At 30.9% G+C, this 22602-nt stretch overlaps 1 pseudogene; it reads right to left on the bottom strand.

The window, feature by feature from the left end:
* Nucleotides 1-22602, bottom strand: part of LOC134686868 (ubiquitin carboxyl-terminal hydrolase 47-like) — a 39296-nt pseudogene that overhangs the window by 15289 nt on the left and 1405 nt on the right.

Below are 22602 nucleotides of genomic sequence, written 5' to 3'. Positions count from 1 at the left end.
AAAAACTTATTTTATTGAAATGTGGATTCTTTCTTGATTGCAAAAATATTTATTTACTTTTAATAAAAATTCAAATGACTAAAATAGACATAATGCATGTTATGATTGATGGGAAATAAACAATGGTTTGTTATAATTAAAAGTTTTAAAATTTTAAAACTGTTTCAAGCCAATTCCTGATAAAAAAAAGTGAACTAATCTAAATTGTTGATTTTAAATTACAGATGATTATTGGCTATTTATCAAGTAAATTATAGGCCATACTTGAATACCTTTTATATATTCATATTTTATTTTTTTAAGATCTTGTTAATCAATTAATTATTCATCTTTCAGATATAATTTACAGAATCACTTTTTGTAATGTAGATCAAAAGTAATTTGCAATAAATAAATCTATCACCCTTATAAATATCAAATATCTAATATACACATTTGTGTATTCAATTATGAGGTCAAGTACATGTTTATTAAGAATTAGATGTATATTGGAGGGTCTGTGTAATTATGTAAGACTGAGGTTGATAGGTAATGTGGTCAATTTGATTGGCAGTTTAGGAGGTGGGGCATTGTAATTAAAGGTCCACCTTGTCTCTGATTGTTTAGTGATAATGACAGTTGTCAATCATACTAGTTGAATCAATACCCACTTACCTAATCAAAATGTTTTTTAAAAAAGCCTGCCCATCAACACACCTTAATGACATACATTCTTGAATGAACTGCTCCAATAATATACCCAGTTTTTATGTGTATTATGTGCAAATACATGAGAACCATAGGGAACTATATTTTAGTGTGAATACATTTAGTAACAGTAGGTAACCTGTCCTGTTGTTAGGGAGGGTGGTGCCTAAGTAAAGATTTAGAACAAGTTCTAATCTTCCAAAAACCTGATATTTATTTAAGTGTCATTGTGTTGCAGTATATTTTGTTTTTGTAATGCTCTTCCAATTGTCTTTTTTTCATTTTTTATTTACAAAAAACATTGAATAATTTCTGATTCTTATAAAAAAAAATGTTTTACCATAAATATATATACCTCTTTTGTTATAAGTGGTCCATTTTAATATTCATGCTTAAAAATTCACTTAACTCTTTGTTGTATGTGCCATGTTAAAAATGTCATATATGTCCAATTACACAAGAATTACAGCAATTTCTTGGGTTATTTTCTAGTTTGAATAAAAAAAAATAAGTATTCATTGGATAATCATGAATTTATCATGGGTTAGTCCTACATTTTCATCAATATTATCTGTCTGAATAGTAAGATTCATAATTTTTTTTTTTAAATTATTGATTACCAAGGGTAAAATCTCCCTCAGCAAAAGCCTTTCATAAGTAGTTTCTTTCAAAAAGGTGTACAAAAAAAAGTTTTGAATTCCAAGTCCCCCCAAAAATTTCCTATTCTTTATCATTGTGCACATTTCATCATCCATCTTTCATTTTGTCTTTCTCCTTACTTTATAGGCTATTTCTGTACTTTCTGTTAATGTCTTATCTTTGTGTATTTCTAGCTTCTGTTCTATTTGTCTTTTCTTCACTGGGTGATAACAGAAAAGCTTTATCTGGAAAAGAATAGAACAGTTTAATTAAAATGGAAAAAAATAGAACAGTTTAATAAATCTGTACTATTAACAGTCAAGTGATATCTGAAAATATTAAACAGATGCACCATAGATGAATAGGCAAAATTGAGATTATTATAATTTTGTTAGAGAAGAAACAGATTTGTTTTTGGTAACGAAGAACACTGAAAAGTCTGCTGACAATTATGGTGAACAAGACTGCAGGAGACTTCCAGATTTCATTCATACTTTCAGGAACCTTGTTCAGTGCTAGTCCTTTTTTCTCATTTCTCTTAATTTACATAAATTAGATTGTTGATTTTCCTGTTTGAATTGTTTTACACCATCCATTTCTGGCCCCTTTATAGCTTGCTGTTTGGTGTGAGTCAAGGCTCTACTTTTTACACATTGTGATTTGGATTGAGAGTTGTCTCATTTACACTCATACTTTTTTTACATCTTTTTATTTCTTTGTACATACATAATTTCATACTAAAACAGTTAGCTTTTTAATTGTTTGACAAGATTTCAGGTACAATGTTAACAAGTTTCGAGATGTTGGCTATAATTTTACCTTGCACATTGACTTGTCCAGTTCTCGTTGTCTTTTTTCATTCTCCTCTTTATCTTTCATATCTTGTAAATGTTGTTTGATATGAGCAGGAAAACCATCAGGCTGTGTAAAATCTGTCAAGAAAATCAGACATTATATATAAGATAAGTAAACGTTGATTTATATCTGTTCACCTCTTTGTCTGTAAAAAAGGGGCGAAAGATACCAGAGGGACAGTCAAACTCATAGATTGAAAATAAACTGACAACGCCTTGGCTAAAAAAGAAAAAGATCTATCTCATTGTCTGTAATATTCTCTCTCTTTTACATGATCCTTTTTGTCGTTGGTACCAATTTTCGTGGATTGAGGAAAATTTGCATTATTGTGGATATTTGATTTCTTGGTTTTCCAAAAGTCACAGTTTGACGTCGCTAACATATCAATTTACATTAGCAACATCATGACCTCCCCTGTAACTGTATCTTATGCCCTTAACAGTTTCTTCAAGTTAATCAAGTGTTCACAATTTCTTAATCAGTCAAAATCAGTTTATTAAACAAGTGAAACTGCGAGCTACTGCTCACTGATGATACCCCCGCCGCAAGTGGATAATATTAATAGTGTAAAAATATGCAAGTGTTCGGTAAACAGGAAGTTGTCGAGTGATGAATCTGAAAACGCATCACACGGTATAGCTGACTTATATAAATCCTGAAACCAAATTTCAGAAATCCTTGTATTGTAGTTCCTGAGAAAAATGTGACGAAAATTTTCAACTTGGCTATCATGTGTAAAATCATACAAGTGTTCGGTAAACAGGAAGTTGTCGAGTGATCAATCTGAAAACGCATCACACGGTATAGCTGACTTAGATAAACCCTGAAACCAAATTTCAGAAATCCTTGTATTGTAGTTCCTGAGAAAAATACGACGAAAAATATTCATGGGACGGACGAACTGACTGACGGAAGGACAGACAGAGGTAAAACGGTATACCCCCCCCCCCTTTTTTAAAGCGGGGGTATAATTACATTCATGACATGAGCTTTCACAAAGTACACAGGAAAATAAAAGAAAAACCTGATAGATCAAGCTTTTTCCTTGATCCTATCAAAAACATGTAATTATAAGTATTGAATGCATCATTTAGCGATTTAATAGGGTTGTAAAAGCACACATTTTAAAATTTCAAAATGAAGCACAGAATACAAAATGTATTTTGGGCAACACTTTTACACGGTTACACCTCAATAAATTTACAAAAAAAGAAGCATTCAATTCTTATTTTAAACTGACTGAGGGCTATTATCAAACCATCACCTTAATAGGCAAGACCAGCATGAATTCTATAATGATCATCCTAAATAAAGGCAACAGTAGTATACCGCTGTTCAAAACTCATAAATCCATGGACAAAAAACAAAATCGGGGTAACAAGCTAAAACCGAGGGAAACGCATTAAATATAAGAGGAGAACAACGACACAACACCGAAACGCAACACACACAGAAACGGACCAAGCAACAGACAAAACACCATGAGAATAACAAATATAACATCAAAACCAATTTAAACGATTAAATTTATGCAAGGGATTCAGTAAAACATCTCTATTTAATTTTACCTTTGGATCAATAGATGGTATCAAAAAGTAAAATCACCAAAATACTGAGGAAAATTCAAAAAGGAAAGTCCCTAATCAAATGGCAAAATCAAAAGCTCAAACGCATCAAACGAATTGACAACAACTGTCATATTCCTGACTTGGTACAGGCATTTTCATATGTAGAAAATGGTGGATTAAACCTGGTTTTAAAGCTAGCTAAACCTCTCACCTGTACGACAGTCTCATCAAATTCCGTTATATATACAACGATAAAATATCTCTTTTTAATTTAACAATTGAATCAATAGATGGTATTTAAACAGACTTTAAAGAAAATGTAATAATTTTGAATCAGTAAGATTCATAGGCAAGATGATTACAAAATTAATTAAAAACTCAGTAAATTACAAAACATCAACTTTACCTGCATTTCTTTGTTTATCGATTTGTCTATACATTAACATGTAAGCATTTGTTGAACTGCAGAAAAAATAGAAAAAGTAATCTATGAATATGATTGAAGCCAACTAACTTTAAGCCAGTTTTTTCAATAATAAATATATTATGATATCACAATAGCACGAGTTCGAATCTCAGCAAGGGAACACAAAAATTTGCTAGCGTAAATATATATTTTTATCAAATATAAAGTATATATATCAAAACTCAAAAAGATTTTTATGTTATGTGTTATTTACAGGCACTTACTTGTCAAATATACATGCATGTACTAACTACATATCTTCTTTAATGTTTCTCAAGAGTAACCTACAAGTGCTATTAAGTTTAATTTCATACAAGTTCATTTTTTATTTAATAATGTTTCTTATAATATAATAATCAAGTCTCACAATGTGTTGATATATTTATTTTTGAAAACTGGGGTTTGAGCATTCTTGATAAAGTTCCATCCATAAACGCACATTGGGTGTAGGTTCTATATGACACCAAAATAGGGTTAAATGGCCATTATCACACTGTATCATAACTAAAACTATCACTATAAAGGGAACTTCGAAATTTAAAATTTACATATCATTCATTTTACAATATGTATGCAGCATTTCCCTAATCACAATATATAATTAGGCATTGTGTCTATTGTTAACCATACACAATAATAAATGCACACAATATTTTACAGCATTCATTGTTACCTTGTATATGTAGCTGAGTAATAACCTCGGGAACCTGTTGATCCTCCATAGGTTTTTGTTATTTCTTCATATGTAATCTGTAGGAAAATATCAAATTTAGATAAGATCCTTAAAGTAAACTAAATGATATCTGCACTCATTAATTAAGGAATGACTGAAATATTTTTTCTGTCTATGAAGAAATAACATAAAAAATGTGGTGCACACTGAATAACGTGTGTAGCGGGTTATTAAACAATGTGCACCAAATTTTTTATGTTATTTCAAATAGACTGACAAATTATTACAGTTATTTCTTATAATTTAATTCTAAATTCCATTTTAAACCGGCGTAGATCATGAAAAAACGTTGATGACGTCATGGTCATATGCATATAATTTTGTTTTCCTGCAACAGGTCAATTCAATCGTTGCAATCAATACAACTTAGTTAAAGTGTGTTGATTTTTGTTAGTTATGTCAAGTTGCATTGGAGAAACTCTGCGTTCAATACCTAAAATACAATTTGTTAAAAGTAAAATATAACATTGACTCCTTGAATAAATTTGTTTGAACTAGTATGGTTTATAATGTAGTTGAGTACATGTTGTTATGTGTTCATTATGGTTTAAAACCAAGCAAACTGCATATTCTCTTTTTAATTTGTTATGGTTCTTTTCTGAAAGCACAAAGTAAAATCCTATAGTTTATTCACAAAAAGAGAAACACCAAGGCTTTTTTTCAACCACCTCAAGAGAAGAAAATACTGGATAAGGGTGATAATGTATAATTAGTTTTGTTTACAAGATATAATCTTACTTTTGAGACATGTTGGTCATTGAAGCTGTACCACTGTCCATCTATGAAACATCTAAAAATAAGACAGTTACAAATTACTGTAAATTCAGAAATAATGGCATGCATTATTATTGCGATTTTGTCATTTTATACTTAAATGCGATTTTAATTTTTACGATTTTTAGTAAAATTCTGTTTAATTCATATAAATATTTCAAAATACGAGTATTAATAATTCGCATTTTTCACAATAATAAAAACCTTGCAATAATTTTTGTATTTACAGTAAAACAATCTTACATTATGGATGCTGATCCAAGGAATAAAAAAAGGTCATCTTCTTATATAATTAACATGTTTCAATTATTCAATGAAGATGATAAAATTTATGAAACAGATGTATTAAAGATGTCTGCTTATCCATTATTTTTTTTTTTATTCCTGTAGGAATTTCTCTTAGTAAAAACACAAACTTTTGTACATTGACCAATTTATTTCTTTTCAGCACTTGATGCATAACAATTGTATCAACCCTTTTTTCACTTTAAACTTGGTTTTTAAACTATTTTCAGTCCACATCTTTAGATGATGTACAAGTTCAGAATTTTGTTATAAGCTTTCAGACTGGTTTTATATAAATTTTAGTTAATCTTACTTAATGTATGCGTAATAATGGCCGCCAGCAGCACTTCCTGAATGTATCATTATGGAAAACAACTCGTACATATATGGACCCTGTAGATAGAAAAAAAAATAAAACTTAAAATACTGAAATGAACTACAATATCCAACTGATCAAGATGTTTTACTGGTTTCAATCTAATGATACTAGGCATTGCCTAAAAGGGTGCAATAGGGTGTGCGTTAACATTTAACAACATCCCGATTTTGGCAAAAACAGTTAACAAAAAATGCAAAATGCTGATCACAGTTAACAAAGTGTGTTAAAAACAGTTAACAGCTAAAATTGATCTCAGATAACAGTTAACAACACCTTAAAAATTCTATAACAGGTTAACATAAAAAGGTATTCCCCTACTAAAAGTTCATTAATGCAGATCACAATTTTTTACACTTACTATGTTAAAATTAGCTAAATTTCAATTCAAAAACAAAATATATGGTGAATATGTACGTTGCACACAGATGATGCCCATGCTTGAATATAACATTATAAAGGGACATAACTCAAGAATGATAAAAGTGATGCTACCCAAAATCCTACTTGATCTGAGTTTTGTCGTAATAAGCATTTTGTGTTTAATATTCATAACATTAGGTTGATTAAAACTTAAGTTAGAGAACAACCAGATGCTCCGCAGGGCGTAGCTTTATACGACCGCAGAGGTTGAACCCTGAACAGTTGGGGCAAGTATGGACACAACATTCAAGCTGGATTCCGCTCTAAATTTGGATTGTGATTGAATAGTTGACACAGCATAGGTTTCTGACACAGAATGAATGTATTCAAATGAACTTAAAATTTTTGTTTTCTCTTAGAGCAATTCACTATGCTGTTGAATATTAATCCTCTCAAAAAAATGTTTGAAGAAATTTTCTTTTTATTTAATGAGAAAAATTGAACCCAATTTTTTAATCACATCCCCCTTTCCCTTATTCCAAAACTAATTTCAATTAAAATATTCTAATGGAGTTTGCAACAATTACTACTCATTTAAATACATCATGAAATATTAAGATGTAAAAAAACTGCTTGTAATCACTGAATGGTAAAGATTATTTAAATTTATCAGTTGGTAGTAAAAAGTGAATATACATTGTATATTGTATATAACAAAGATTTAAGTTGATTCTGGACAAAGAAAGATAACTCCAATTAAAAAAAATTCTTGCAGATATTTCTTGCTTACTATACTGGACAAAGAAAGATAACTCTTAATTAAAAAAAAATTTGCTATTTCACAATATTCTGAAATAAGATATTTCTTGCCATTGCACAATACTGTGCAATTGAAAAGACTTGCTATTGCACAATACTTAATATAATAATTTTAGATCCTGATTTGGACCAACTTGAAAACTGGGCCCATAATCAAAAATCTAAGTACATGTTTAGATTCAGCATATCAAAGAGGCCCAAGAATTTAATTTTTGTTAAAATCAAACGTAGTTTAATTTTGGACCCTTTGCACTTTAATTTAGACCAATTTTAAAACTGGACCAAAAATTAAGAATCTGCATACACAGTTAGATTTGGCATATCAAAGAACCCCAATTATTCAATTTTTGATGAAATCAAACAATGTTTAATTTTGGACCTCGATTTGGGCCAACTTGAAAACTGGGCCAATAATCAAAAATCTAAGTACATTTTTAGATTCAGCATATCAAAGAACCCCAAGGTTTCAAATTTTGTTAAAATCAAACTAAGTTTAATTTTGGACCCTTTGGACCTTAATGTAGACCAATTTGAAAACGGGACCAAAAATTAAGAATCTACATACACAGTTAGATTCGGCATATTAAAGAACCCCAATTATTCAATTTTGATGAAATCAAACAAAGTTTAATTTTGGACCCTTTGGGCCCCTTTTTCCTTAACTGTTGGGACCAAAACTCCCAAAATCAATACCAACCTTCTTTTTATAGTCATAAACCTTGTGTTTAAATTTCATAGATTTCTATTTACTTATACTAACGCTATGGTGCGAAAACCAAGAAAAATGCTTATTTGGGTCCCTAATTCCTAAACTGTTGGGACCAAAACTCCCAAAATCAATACCAACCTTCCTTTTGTGGTCATAAACATTGTGTTTAAATTTCATTGATTTTTATTTACTTTAACTAAAGTTATTGTGCGAAAACCAAGAATAATGCTTATTTGGGCCCTTTTTTGGCCCCTAATTCCTAAACTGTTGAAACCAAAACTCCCAAAATCAATCCCAACCTTTCTTTTGTGGTCATAAACCTTGTGTCAAAATTTCATAGATTTCTATTAACTTAAACTTAAGTTATAGTGCGAAAACCAAGAAAATGCTTATTTGGGCCCTTTTTGGCCCCTAATTCCTAAAATGTTGGGACCAAAACTCCCAAAATCAATACCAGCCTTCCTTTTATGGCCATAAACCTTGTGTTAAAATTTCATAGATTTCTATTCACTTTTACTAAAGTTAGAGTGCGAAAACTAAAAGTATTCGGACGACGACGACGACGACGCCAACGTGATAGCAATATACGACGAAAAATTTTTCAAAATTTGCGGTCGTATAAAAATGAATAAAATGCTAAATTTTCTATTTGTAAAGGGGCATAACTCTATAATGGTAAAAGTGAAGCCACAAAAATTGAATCTGGATCTTTTGAGTAATTAGCATTGTATATAAGAGTCATGACATTTGGTTGAGGCAAACTGATGTAACAGCACAAGATTCAATCCTCTAAAACGTACCTTCTTCCCCATTTCCTGTTCGTTTCTAGAGTTAGCAGCAGCTTCGTTGAGTAGACTAGAAGAATCACTTCCCGATGAAGCTCCTGAAACACAATTCTCTACTTCAATACCTTCATCTATACCTGTTAAAAAAGTACCAGTATGTAGTATAAGTATTACAAAACATATATACCTCAGAGATATTACAAAACATATATACCTCAGAGATATTACAAAACATATATACCTCAGAGATATTACAAAACATATATACCTCAGAGATATTACAAAACATATATACCTCAGAGATATTCAAGGACAGTTATAACTATTTATCATTCACATTTTTTCAGTATAATTTTAGATTTGTCCACAGATTGTTTGCATATTTAATCATAGTTTAGTTCTCTTTGACTTCTGTGGGTTGAAGACCATATGTTGATCTTAATATATGAATTTTCAGTTTTTGAGTGTTGCATGATTGTGATCTGTTGTTCTTTCAGGTAATTTGGAAATTAAAGTATCCTCAAGAAAATCACATTTGCATTTTTATCCTGTTCAGAGATTGTTATTCTCTCACCATTACCACAAAAGTCAATTCAAATAATTTCCTATTTTGTAGGAAAACTTGGTTTACAGCAGAATGCATGAAGTGTGTAGGTAAAGGTAGAATTTTTTGTTAGCTTTCCTGTTAGCTGAACCTTGAAGTCATTAGGTTAGGTATACTACCCTCCTTTCAGAGTAGTCTAGTCCTACAGACAGATAGATTGGTTATCTGTCTGACTAGTCTACTCTTAAATGAGGGTAGTATACCTAACCTAATAATGACTTCACGATTCAGCTAAAAAGCAAGATAACCAAGAATATTGCCTTTACCTACACACTCAATGCATTCTGCTGTAAGACCTTGATAAACTGCTTACCTTCATCACTACTATCCTCCGCAGGATCAGGTATAACTTTCTCTGATGTACATTCTGTGGAATTTTGGGATGATACTACTAAATGATTCAAATTTAATACATCTGGAAACGTCATTCTGTAGTAGAAATTTCAAAATACATTTATATCATTTCACACTTTATATTCTTTTCATGCAGGAAAACAAACAAACTGTTTAGTGAACACATTTTTAAGTGTAATCAAAATTTACATGGTAGGTGATGTTTTGAAATAATAATTTGAATTGATTTTTGGATTATATAAAATTCAATTCCATATTTAGAGTGTTGGTAGTTTTAGATGAATTTTTTCACAACTTGACTAGATAATCACTCGTTGTAGTACTCAGTACACTTCCACTCATTGTTTAAAGTACTTGAAAACAGAAGGCAATTGTCTAAACAAGATCCAATAAGCATTCATATGTTACAACTCATTGCTGATCAAATATGAAGTCATTCTATTCAGCAGTACATGAAAAACTGTGTCAAAGAGATTTGTTAGGACGAACAAATTGAATGCAATTCAATTTTTACACCAATGAGGATAGGAATGTCTGGTCTTCAATGCTCTTCAACTTTGTACTTTATTTGGCCTGTTTAACATTTTTTGATTGGAGAGTCACTGATAATGTTTTGTAGATGAAACCATGTCTGGTGCAAATACATAATTTCAATCCTGATTAAATGATGATTTTATTAATATCACATTTGACTTGGACCCTTGTATATCACATTTGACTTGGACCCTTGTATATTATATTTGACTTGGACCCTTGTATATCACTTAGACAGAACTTTACCTCTACATGTCTTTTATGACTTCATCGTGCAGTAAAGTTTATGTCTGAACTGTGGTTTTTACTGATACAATAAGAAATTATGTACCTTTCATTTAATTTAATCCTATGCATTGTATTGTAGTCAAAATCAAATCTTTTCAGCTGCAATGTTAGGAGGTAGGGGAACGTCTCAAATTTAAATCCCTGAAAAACAAAAACAACTGAAATATTGAATGTTTGAAGAAGACTCACAACTAAAATACCTGCATATCATCCTAGTAAACATGCATCCCCTATTAACCTGGGAACAATACATCTATGTATATATATGTCCCTGTATTAATAAACTACAGTGTAACCTGCCTTATCCAACACACTGTGTGACCAGAAAAAACTGTCTGATTAAGCAAGGTGTTGGAATACTCAGGTTATTTTTTGCAAGGATAGGCATATTTTGGGACCATGAAAATGTGTTGGTTATAGCAGGATGTTGGAATACTCAGGTGTCGAATGAGGCAGGTTACACTGTATTAAATTTTCTATTTTTTTGTTGAGTCATGCTTTCAAGATTCAAGCAAGAGAGATTTATACAATGTCTAGTTTCTTCTTCCGCTGCTTTAAACTTTCCTTTATTTTTTACAGCTGAATTTTTCTTTTTTGAATTGTTAGAACAATATACAGTTGAAAATCAAATTTAAAATGCAGTTTTGAAAAATGGAATCAAAGAAGTAATGAATACCTATTATTAAAAATCTGTTACACTGAAGTGTTGATTTAGAAATTATACAGAAACTAAAGGTTTTAAGTACCTCAGACAAAGTTAGCCTTAAGATAGGTCTGACTATTTTTAATGCCTTATTTGGTTAACAGCTATTGAAAGTCTTCAGTCCTTGTACATCAATGGTTTCCAAATATTCTGTATTGACCGTTTCTGATGAAGGTAAGTCCAGAAAAGCTGTGGTGCACGCTGAACAACCCACGTAGCGGGTTATTTAAAGTGTGCACCACATTTTTTTTTGTTATATCGAATAGGCAGAAAATATATTTAATTCTTTAATCCATTTTAAACCAGAGTAAATCATGAAAAAACTTGATGACAAAACGATGTGAACCAATCAGAAGATGCCTTACATCCAAAATTTAATTATAACATGTTGTTTTAAGCGTTAAACCTACCTTATGGGCATCACATTTCTTGTTACATTTCTCACAAAAGTACTGATTTGTGTCATTCAGTATTTCAGGTTGTACAAAAGCATCTATTGCTTCTCTCTACAAAGTCAAAAAAATATATTTATTTTAATATAAACATTAAATGGTAAACAAAAATGATATTATTTTTGCTATATAACCAGCTCTTTAGACATGCAAGATGAGCTTTTGAATGTTGGGTTGATGTCACATTTTCAATGTTTGTACATTAGCATTTATATGTTCATTTAAAGGCTAAGCATAAGTCATGGATGTTTTCAAGTTATCAACATATTATTTTGGCTTACCAATGATACTTTTGAATGTGATGATAACAAAAATTACTAATATATGCAGAAATAATCAGAAACATGCTGAAAAAATTACAACAGAACTGTAAGCAGTCTGTGATCCAAATGGAAAAATAACCAATGGTATGTCTAAATACACAAAAAACTTACCACAGAACTGTAAGCAGTTTGTGATCCAAATGGACGAATAACCAATGGTATGTCTAAATACACAAAAAACTTACCACAGAACTGTAAGCAGTTTGTGATCCAAATGGACAAATAACCAATGGTATGTCTATATACACAGAAAAACTTACCACCGACCTGTAAGCAGTCTGTGATCCAAATGGAAAAATAACCAATGGTTTGTCTAAATACACAAAAAACTTACCACAGAACTGTAAGCAGTCTGTGATCCAAATGGACGAATTACCAATGGTATGTCTAAATATGCATCCACTCTAGCACTTTCATTATTACACTGTCAAGATAAACAAATAACCATCAGTAACATATACAGTTTGTTTAAAATTCAGGTGTCTAACATCTAAAGATTCTGATAGGATATATTTTTCCCCATGCACTATAAATAGCTTTGCTATTTAACTAATTAAGTCATTGTGTATGCTCTCGTTTTTTAAGGGCCAATATTTTTTTCACCGATAATTTCTAGATAGACGGTGTTCACAAGAGTTTTGTAAAACTTTATAAACATCCTTGATGGCTCAAGTTAATCTATTTTTTCAGAGTTAACTTGCAAACATAAACATATTCTTCATGTAAACAGTACATTCAATCAAACACATTCAATTAAAGTCCAAATTACAAACATGGGCAAAACTAGTATCATTAACTAAAGGTAGAAACTGATCCCAGTTTGCCTGTAAAAATATTTGTGAACTATTTGTTTACCTCTAAGCACTTGACATAGTCCTTCATTTTGCCCTGATAAAGATGGTTAATTAGATTAGCCTGGTCTGTATTCCTCCATTTGGATTCTAGGGCATCAAACATCACTCGACATAGTTCTTGGACATCATGTTGCTGCCACACTGAAGTAAATAAATGTTATGTCTATCAAACAATGTTTTACCTGCAGGCAAGAAAGCTTTAAACATATGTTTACCTACAATTGCTAACATCCACTTCATATTTGGTGGAAAGATTTTTCAATAGTAATCATGCCATATCATAATTGGTCAAAAATTTTGGGGCCTGAACGACATCAAAAATTTAACGGACATAAAAATAATACATTGTTCATTCTTTCCCATTATATTTATTATCCTTATTTTTAAATTTATATGGAATTTTAAAGTTGAATAGCCTGTTGTTCAGTTGTTGTCGTTCACTGGTGTGCTTCATAAGCATTATTGGTTTCTCCTTTTGAAACAGATTATACCCTTGTTTTCCCTGTTTGAATTGTGTTACCCTAGTCATTTTAGGACCCATTGTAGCTTGCTGTTGGATGTTAACCAGGGCTCCATGTGGAAGGCAACACTTTGACCTATAATTGTTACCATTTTAAACATTTGACTTGGATGGAAAGTTGTCTCATTTGGCACTTATACCACATTATACTTATATAGACTTATCTAATAGCAAATTTGAGGACAATTCAAGTTTTAAAATCACTTAAATGAATGGGTTGAATGGAGAAGGATCTATTCTATGTTTTCTTAAGGTATCATCAAAAGGAAAAAGTTACAAAAATATTAAATAAACTTACAAAAATATTAAATAAACATGTACAAATATGAACCTACCTTCACTACTATCCCAACCAAAACTTCTTGTAAGCTCTGTGGTCTCCACTGCTCTCTTCTTACTTGTCTATAACAATACATATATACATATTTATTACAGTTATTCTTCATTTACTCTTGCCTTGCTTAATTTATTACTGTAAATTCAGAAATATTCATCATGATAAAAGGTACAAAATTATGAAATTTAGAATTATTTTTGTGTGTTGCATTTAAGACACTAGTGATATTTCAGCATTTACAGTATGTATCAACAAGGATATGCCTAATCTACCCTCTCGTCATGCTATTTGCCACAACATATATGGCTTTTTAACCCTTGACTGAGAGGCTTGATTAATTTGGGTATTATTTACTACTTTTTTTTACTCTGGGTTTTAAATATTTTCCATAGCTATTTATTGTTATGAATTTTTTTTAACTGATATTTCATGTTCAAGAGAGATAAATTAGTTTCCAGACTAAATTTACCTCGTCTCGGCTAAAATTTTCTACAAATACCTCTCCTGAACAGGATACATATCTTTTCAAAAGTTTCAAAGTTTTTTCATGTACAGTATCAACATATTGAAAGCTTTCGAAATTCATCAATTCTGAGATAATATTACCTGTAGCTGTAGGAAAAGTTTCTGTAGTTGGTATGGTATACTTTTGAAAGCCTCGTCTTCTGATCCATCAAACTCCCATCTATAATTATATCAATATTTGATTTATAAGCTTGTAATCTCAATGTGAGCTTATGTTTGTTCATTGGTTGTTGTTTGTTCATAAGTGTTTCTCCTCTCACTTCTTTTATATAAATTAGACCCTTGGTTTTCTTGTTTGAATTGTTTTACACTACTTATTTTGGGTGCCTTAACAGCTTGCTGTTTGATGTGAGCCAAGGCTCTGTGTTGAAGGTCGTACTTTAACCTATAATTGTTATAATTTTTCAAACATTGTGACTTGAATGGAGAGTTACCTCGTTGGCACTCATACCACATCTTCTTATTTCTATAAATGATATGTTTTGTAACCTATCTTACTAATTTGAAAAGGCTATTTCACATTGATGGAAGTTACTCACAATATGTTCTACTAATCAGCAGTGTTATGAAATGCATTTGTAATTCTAATATAAAGTATTATAAGAACATTTTTAATTTTTTTCATTATTTTGGAAATAAATGCAATATGGACCATAATTTGGTATTCGGCCTTTGGTTTCTTTTTGTATCCTTTTTTATAAGTTCTAAAATTTTAACTTTTATTTTGTGGGTTGTGTTGGTGTTAGAATAGTATGAATGGAACAATTGAGTTTTTGGCGAAAAAATTAATACATTTTGATTCACTGTTTACGTGACATGAAACCAAACAGGAAACCAATCTTTATTTTCTTTATTTTGCACAATATAATTCAAAAGGCATAAATAAACACCATTACTAGTGTTACTTGCTTCATGTTAATATTAAAAATCTATTTTCAATGTTATATTTAAGTTTTTTTTAAACCTGACAGGAAACCATAAGAAACCAAAAGCATTTTTTTAGTTTTATTTTATTGCAAAAACTGCTTAAAATAATCTGAACAGTATACTTTTTCTTAAAATCCATCTTAAATGTAACAGTATTATAAAACTCCTAAACATGTGCTTGTTTTGAAAACAGTTAGTACAATTTATTCAGAATTTTCCATATTTTCTTCATTGGTACAGGATACCATAATCGTTGTATCTTGATGTTTAAGCCAAAAAAATGTATTTATATTTGGTTTTGATATTCCAGTTATATATAATTTATTCCAAATCATTGGCAATGTAACATTCTTTAAATCCAGTAAAGAAAAAAACTTTTAACTTGGAATTAAAATCTTTAAAATAGGCACAATGTGATACTTGTGACCTGTACACCATCTACATGGTTTCCACATTTTAACCTACTTTAGTGGGCTAAAATCAATAAAGTACTTCCTTTCAAGTCATGCATGGTAAAAGTTTACTTCTCCTTTGACAAGTTTATTGCGTTTCTGATAAGTGTTTGCAGAACATGAATAAAAAATATTTATTAAAAACTGTGACAAAGATTCCAACTTTGTACATTCCAAGTGTAACGGTATATTAACATGTATTTTTTATTAAATTATATTTATTCACCTAAAATATCCAGTAATATTTACTGCTGAAGTTAAATCAATCCAACGAGCATTGGTAAAATGATAAGAGACGTAATTTCGATTGATTTTTCCAAGGACTCTTCACGTCATTATCGGGAAACGAAGTGTGTTCTAACGTCTGTCAAATATGAAATCGATTTTGTCAAGTCATTGGGCATTTATTTTCACACAGGATCGTATGTAACATTATGCACATAGGAAAAATAACAGACCACCGGCGCAATCTCTTTGACAATTGTATTTTCCTATTTTAAACAAGACGAAACAAGTCTACAGATTATGTTTGCTAACATCCCCTTGAAAACAAAAACAATGTTTAGACCTAGTATTTCGTACATCCGGCCGTAATGGCGTTATCACATGTTAGTCACATGTTATACGTATGACCGGAAATGATTAGAACTTAAGGACAAAAACAATTTTAATAAATAACTGGACTTCTGTTTCGTGTGAAATGTAACGCATAACGATAACGTAATTTTCTTACTTAATTATTACAAAGATCAAAACAAGAATGTAAATCATCTCGGATTTACCTGTTTGAACATCTCGCGAGAGTTCATATTTGCATATTGGTTTTAAGAATTCTATTACAACAAAGCAGAATACATCATCTACAAATTGCGTTACGAAATCGGACACAAAAATCACGCCACTGTTCTTACATCTGCTACATAAATACTTATAGTTCTCCGCATTTTCTTCTCACTATTTTTATTGGTCGATGTTCTTTGTTATTTGAAAGCAAAAGTTACGAATTTGCCGGTGACGATTATCTATAAATCAGTCAGCGTTATGCTCTTCGGAAGCAAAAAGTAACGAGAGAAACGACACAAAAATACGGTTGTAGAATCTTTTCTAAATTTGTTATCACACATACCAAGACAGTGTTCTCCCCAGGCCGATATGACGCTGCGGTGCCGCAGCGCCTTCGTGATATTTTCGTAGATCCCGCAGCGTCTTAATTGGCCGTTGTCCCTTGATACTTGATCCCGCAGCGTGTTAATTTTCACATTTTCATTCTAAATATTGGTTAAAATTGACAAGTTGCTGATCACCACTGAGAGGTCAGTCAGTGTTACGCAATAACTGATACTGAAGTCTCAACAAGTTTTACCTGGGCCACGCTTATCTTAGCCTTATCGGACTATGTTATCATGTAATAGCGTAAATGATTATTAAAAAGATAGACATGTGTAGAATAAAATTAAAACAAATAAAAACTGCAGTGCAGAAATTAAAAAAATAGATCGCAAATACATTGTATTTTCGCATCGTGTGTGTGATCACTTGACCATTTAGATAACGGATTTTTTCATTGGTCGAGAAGAAGAATCTATTTTAACACAACCAATGAACGCGCTGATTACACGTGATAAATTTGAATACACATGGATAAATATAGATTCTTACATTGATACCAGTGGATTATCGGATTTATCCAATCGAGATAGTTAAATTATCAATTTCAAAGTTCGAGCAGCCTCGGCGAGTACTTTAAAATTTATAATTTAACTATCGAGATTGGATAAATCCGATAATCCACGAGTAACTATGTAAGAATCTGTTTCTCTAATGATTAAAAAGACTTTCTTTTTTTGTTTACCGAAAATCCCCTTCGAGTGCCTTTCACATTGCACGAAGTTGTCAATTTCATTAACACCTGTTATCATATTTTGGTTCATCCAGTCAGCCAAAAAGGTCATGACCCTTAAAACCATCCAATGATCTTCTGAGATCATCAGCAACCACACGTTGATTAAATTTTTTTATACAATGGGTTCGAAAAGGGATAAATTTCCATAGAATTAGAGAAAGATATTTACGATGAATGAGAGTATTTGTAGATGAAAAAAAATAAATAAACTTCGATTTAACTAGGAGTTATTTATTTAAATAGAAAGTGAGAAAAAGTTGCTTGCAAGGTAAATTCGTCTCAAACTCGTGTTTTTAAAAATAAAATGATTATTGAACATCGATCGTAAATCCGTGCGTGGGGAAATATGTGACAATCAACACGACCGGGTACGGATTTGCTGCAGCTTCTGTATAATGTCACTAGTTAATAATTTCAATGCTTTTAACTTTAACGAATTTGTAAAGTTTCGTTTATATTTACCTGCCAAAGATAGGTTTTAACAGAGACATATACACAAGGTATATATATGTGTATATATGTCTCTGGTTTTAAGAATAAAACACACGGAAGGAGTAATGTCAAACTACAGAAAATAGTCGGCTGTTCATTAAAACATTTTTGTTTTAAAAAGTTGTATACCAAGTATCTTAACAGTAAACAATTTTATTAATTCTGAATGAACATGTTCTCTGCTAATAACAAAGGGTTGACTTCTAAGCTAAAGGCAGATGATGGAAGCAGGTTTTTTTCTCTCAACCAAATGACTTCTAATAAAAGGGGGAATACACCTTCCTCTACACTGACAGTATGATCAGATGTCATTGCTTCTCCTACCAACCGAGCTAAAGTTTTAGCAAGTGATAACAGCAAGCACCTGTCGCTGGTTTCAATAACATGGCTGTCTGAGTTTCTCATAGCTTATATATGTTAAAGGGGGTATAAGCAAAAGTTATTGTACATTTGTTGTAAGAGGGGGTTTTCAACCCTATTAAAAGAGGATAAAGGCAAAATTGAGGAACAGACTGTACAACAAAATAACCCTATCTTGAAACAATATAATCCCTAGAAGGAGCAGAGAGTATAGAGATGAATATTTATATTTTGACTTCTTTTATAATTGACTGAATATGAATAACTTTTGTGTTTAAAATCATTTTATTTCATATACATTCTTGTACTTTATACTCTGCATTATTAAACACATAACACAAAACATTATTACTCATACAGCATGTCATGATTTATAACTGATTGCTTCAGATCACACAAGTTCAATCTAAAAAAAAAGAGTTACGCGCCCTTGAATTTTGTGCCTTCAAAAAATCCTGGGGAGAACACTGCAAGACTTTTAGGGCCTTAATGATATACAAGTAATACAAAGCATGTAAAAAAGTGAGAAAATGAAAATGAGACTGTCATTCATCTCTATCTTACCTATATAAAGCATTTCTGAATTCTGGTGTCATGTACAAAGTCTGAATCAAACTATTGAGGTAACATGTCATTGCTTGATTGACTAGTCCAACATATCCTGAAATATAACAAAAGAAATAAACACCTATAACATGTGCAATCTAGCACTGAACAAAATTTCTTTAGACAAACAACATATTTGTTTACATACTTCAAAATAATCATCATGATCACAAGCATATTAATTATGATCTTACTAAACATATATATATATACAAGTTCATGCTTGGTTAATAGACCGCAATTTTTTTTTTATTTATCTTAACTTCTTTTCAACTTGGCATTGCCTTGAGCTACAAAATTTTCACACTCTAGATGACATGCATCCACAAATCCACTGAAACAGCGTCAGTGGTCCTGAGAAAATGCCATTGCCAGAATAACTGTTTCTAGAATGTCATGTTTACCTGTGTCAGATTTTAACATGATGGAGGCATATGTATAGCCTGAGTCAGGATATGTGGAGACTGTTTCGTTGGCAGGTGTGGAACCAGATATGTAGGATGAAGATGTGGACGCAACACTATCATAACTTGGTGGATCTGGAGCCGGCTGAAATATATAGAAATTCAATTTTTATGAAAATTTCTAGCGGTAAAGTTTCTTAAAAACAACAACACAATAAGTAGGCATTTTTGGTAGTTTTTTTTATGATGCATTTACTTTTACAAATTGTCAACCTTGACACAAACTGGTACAAGTACTAAGAAACTGATTACCCATATATGAGGCAATAGAAACATAACCATAACAGTGTGATACATTGAGAATAACTGTAATTAGAATTTATAAAACTGTCTGTACAGCACTCTAAATCTATTCATTGATCTGAATAGGAAATTTATTTTATATATACAAAATCAACCAAGTCTTGTCAGGTAAAGATCTATGTCATTTGGTCTCTTGTGTAGATTTGTCTCATTGGCAATCATACCACATCTTCTTTTTTTATTTGACCTGATCTTATATGCAACATTTGACCCCAAGACAATGACTTACAGGAATTTCAGACAATCTTTGTGGCAGTGTGTCCTCTTTCTCCACCACTGTGAATTCATGTCGTCTGGTTCCAAGCATACAGATATCCGATAACTTCTGATTTGCACAAGTATACAAGGATATCTAGAAGAAATGTGGTAAGTTGTAATCAATAATAAAAATTCCAATTTAAAAATTATTCTGTAGTGTCAAACAGATATGTGTCAGGGTGTTAATTTCATTGACTTCATGGTGATAATAATGACATACATATGACCTTTGCTCAAAGAACACTGAACTATAATTATAGGAAAACATAATAGAATTATTTTATGATGTATAACTGTTATACTTTTGGCAGTTGAAATTATGAAGAATTTTTTATATATGTTTTATTTTAAACATGTTAAAGGGTAGAGTTATGGTAACCAAAATGATTATACAAATATAAAGTATAAACTTGTTACATGACATCACAACTTCAAGCATATGTCACTTCAGAGTGAGAAATAGTTCTGTTTTAAAGTGCTCATAAAATATTGCTCTGGGCATTTTTTTCAGAGTATCTTATCAAAATTATAAGCAATAAAGTAATTTTCTAAATAGAGTTTATTAATATGTTAACATGTATTATACTTTGTATTTAACATTTTCAGTTTTTTGGCGAGTCAGCTGAGTTTACACATAAATTTATGTATATTATATAAACTTATGTTGTATTTGTGAGCATAAATAGATAGTTAACTTATCAATAAACTCATTCAAAAAAAATTTGCTATATATACGGCTGTTTTCAATTCAAATAATTTTTATTACCAGAACTGCAAATCACAATGATTGAAAAAAATTGTGAAATATTACTGCAATTGCAATACTTAGAATTTTGAGATCTGATTTTTTTTTTGTGAAATACAAATATCATGTGACCTTTCGTGTGTACATGTATGTGTTGTGTAATAAACATGTGTTTTACCTCTTCCATTTCTGCTGCCACTTGTTTGTTGTATTTTATGTTAATACTGCTGGGTATATATCTTGTTAATTTGGATATCTCATCTATCACATCTCCAATAGATGTTGATGCTGGTAGATTTACTGTCTTTTTACTTCCTGCTGTATTCGGATCTATCATGTCACGGATAACACATAGAATCCGAGGTTCTTCTGCTACACATACATTCTACAAAAAAATCAATTCTCTAATAAAGATTGGGACAGTTGAGATCTCCTATTATTAGTAAATGTATCTGCTGATTAGTGTAGGTCAAAGTAAAGCAAGAGATTTTAACATTAGAAATATTATGTTTCTAAATGTTATGGTTATTGATAGATTAATTTTTATGAATTGATACATACAGATATCTTACTCTTTATTATTCAATTTTTGATGAAATCAAAGAAAGTTTAATTTTGGACCCTTTGGGCCCCTTATTCCTAAACTGATGGGACCAAGACTCCCAAAATCAATCCAACCTTCCTTTTATGGTCATAAACCTTGTGTTTAAATTTCATAGATTTCTATTTACTTATACTAAAGTTATTGTTCGAAAACCAAGAATACTGCTTATTTGGGCCCTTTTTTGGCCCCTAATTCCTAAATCGTTGGGATGAAAACTCCCAAAATCAATCCCAACCTTCCTTTTATGGTCATAAACCTTGTCTTGAAATTTCATATATTTCTATTCACTTATAGTAAAGTTATAGTACGAAAACCAAATGTCTTAGGACGACGACGACGCCAACGTGATACCAAACATACAACCAAAAAAATTTCAATTTTTGCAGTCGTATAATAATCTCATATAAATGAAAGTGATTATTTTAGGAGTTTGTCATGTATGTTAATCTATATGTACATTTTTAAGTAACCATCTAACACAAAACTCAAAATCTTCAAAAAAGGAAAAATTTAAAGGGGCATTACTAGGATTTAATTATTTTTGAGTATTTTGTTATTATTTTTGCTTTATTCTGCTGTGATAATCATGAAGCTCAAAAGGACATGATGGATGTACATATAAAAGGGTTTGAAGAGTTATAAAAACTCACAGACTAAAGATTTTTTTAACATGTTAAGGGTTAACGTTAGACTTGCTTACACTTGCAAATTTTCTGACATTACTAACAACCACACAAGTTGAGCAAAAATCTTAATTTCAATTTAAAACATTTATATTTGCTATCTTAAATTTGAAAGCTTTTGTTGCATGATGTCAGCCTAATCCAAGTGTACAATGTAATTTGTAGACAATTCAGCTTTCTTCAAGTGACAACTGACAAATTGAACAAAATATTGGTCTTTGAATTAATGAACATTATAGCTGGACTCAATAT

This window comes from Mytilus trossulus, chromosome 10 (assembly GCF_036588685.1).
Source record: "Mytilus trossulus isolate FHL-02 chromosome 10, PNRI_Mtr1.1.1.hap1, whole genome shotgun sequence".
NCBI classification, from domain to species: domain Eukaryota; kingdom Metazoa; phylum Mollusca; class Bivalvia; order Mytilida; family Mytilidae; genus Mytilus; species Mytilus trossulus.
The sequence above is the reverse complement of the archived record's forward strand: the minus strand, read 5'-3'. Positions and strand labels throughout refer to the sequence as shown.